Source organism: Carlito syrichta, unplaced genomic scaffold, assembly GCF_000164805.1.
Source record: "Carlito syrichta isolate Samal-C Ts95f unplaced genomic scaffold, Tarsius_syrichta-2.0.1 Scaffold309624, whole genome shotgun sequence".
NCBI classification, from domain to species: domain Eukaryota; kingdom Metazoa; phylum Chordata; class Mammalia; order Primates; family Tarsiidae; genus Carlito; species Carlito syrichta.
In genome coordinates, this window is record NW_007253720.1 from 1,868,974 (window position 1) to 1,869,924 (window position 951).

Below are 951 nucleotides of genomic sequence, written 5' to 3' on the forward strand. Positions count from 1 at the left end.
ATAACAGTGCCAGCGCAGAAATACAGAACTTTGCCTTGTTCACAGTTTTCATTTTTGATAAATAATCACTATGTACCAATGTGTACAGCAAGAATTTTATAGGTACTAATAAAGACTGAGTATTCAGGAAACATGATCCACCTTGTCAGTGTTGTAGATAATCTGGAGTCCTGAGGAAATCATTTCCACAAGGTAAAGGAGATAGAGTGACACTGCATTTATCTGGAGATGACCATATTCCTCATAGGAGAGCAACTCATCTCCTGTATGCACATTGAAGACAGAGTGAAGAAATGTTGTTAGGGGTGGATCCTGCTTAAACTGCTGGACCTTGTCGGCCTGACGCATATAGCAGTAGAGAATTCCTCTCATACATTTTATAGCTGAGTGCTCCAGCTCATGGGTCCTTCCCTTGTCATCATCAATGCGCCTGTATGCAAGAGCCAAAGCCCAGGCCCCAGCAGCACAATATAGGCTGTCCTGGATCTTGACTTTCTGATCATCACCACATGTTTTAGTGAGAAAGAGACCAGTAGTTGGACTTTGATACAACAGTAATGTTGACTTGACGATTCTGTAATAATGATCTAATTTGTTCCAAAGAGTTTCATTATCAGGTCTTGGAAGATTAATGCTTTTAAGAGGTTCATAAACTGAACCAGACCTTAAGAAAGCATGTGGAGAGGAGACGACTGCATCAAATGAGCTGGCCATTTCATTGAGTCTAATGATAAGCGTCGCAGGCTAAACTGAGTGCTTGGTCGGAGCTCTCCGCTTCAAGACCTTCCAGCTCACTTCAGTCATGAGCCCCGCTGCCCTGGCCATAGCGCTCCAGCTGCGACCTTGGCCACCGCCCCCAGAGCTCAGTTTTTTAAACTTTTAAAAACAACTTTAAGCCAGGCTCAGTGGCTCAGCCTGTAATCCCAGCGCTTTGGGAGGCTGAGGTGAGTG